Genomic DNA, 514 nt, shown 5'->3' with positions numbered 1-514 from the left:
TGTAGACCAGGCTGGTCTCGAACTCACAGAGATCCGCCTGCCTCTGCCTCCTGAGTGCTGGGATTAAAGGCGTGCACCACCACCGCCCGGTGCAAGTGTGATTTCTTAAGGAAACTAAACTTCTTGGAACATCTCCTGTGCTCCTTCTACTGCAGTCACACAGCACTGGCCCCTAAAGCATTCATGTGATGTCTATTACTGATGAGCCTTGATTTTAACCAAGTGTTCACAGGCAGGCCTCCTCTGATAGCCATGGGGCAGGAAATGGATCTATTTACATATCTTCAGAACAGTACATGGCAGTGGCTCAGTTTACATTTGTTACCTGTGCAGCTAAGGTAATTTTAAAGTAACATGGAGCCAAGTTTCAGTGCCACATAGAAAAATGAGAAGCTGCATACCTATAACCCATACCTATAACCTTAGCATTAAGAAGATGGAGGCAGAGAGATTAAGAGTTCAAGGGCATCCTTGCTACATATTAAGTTTGATGACAGCCTGGGCTACCTAAGAC

The 514-nt window shown here is 45.7% G+C and overlaps 1 protein-coding gene across 1 annotated transcript in view; it reads right to left on the bottom strand.

Moving 5' to 3' along the window:
* Positions 1–514, bottom strand: part of Creb5 (cAMP responsive element binding protein 5) — a 320,651-nt gene that overhangs the window by 313,482 nt on the left and 6,655 nt on the right. The window lies entirely within an intron of this gene.

Source organism: Microtus ochrogaster, linkage group LG3 (assembly GCF_000317375.1).
Source record: "Microtus ochrogaster isolate Prairie Vole_2 linkage group LG3, MicOch1.0, whole genome shotgun sequence".
NCBI lineage: Eukaryota > Metazoa > Chordata > Mammalia > Rodentia > Cricetidae > Microtus > Microtus ochrogaster.
This window is presented reverse-complemented; position numbering and strand designations above follow the sequence as displayed.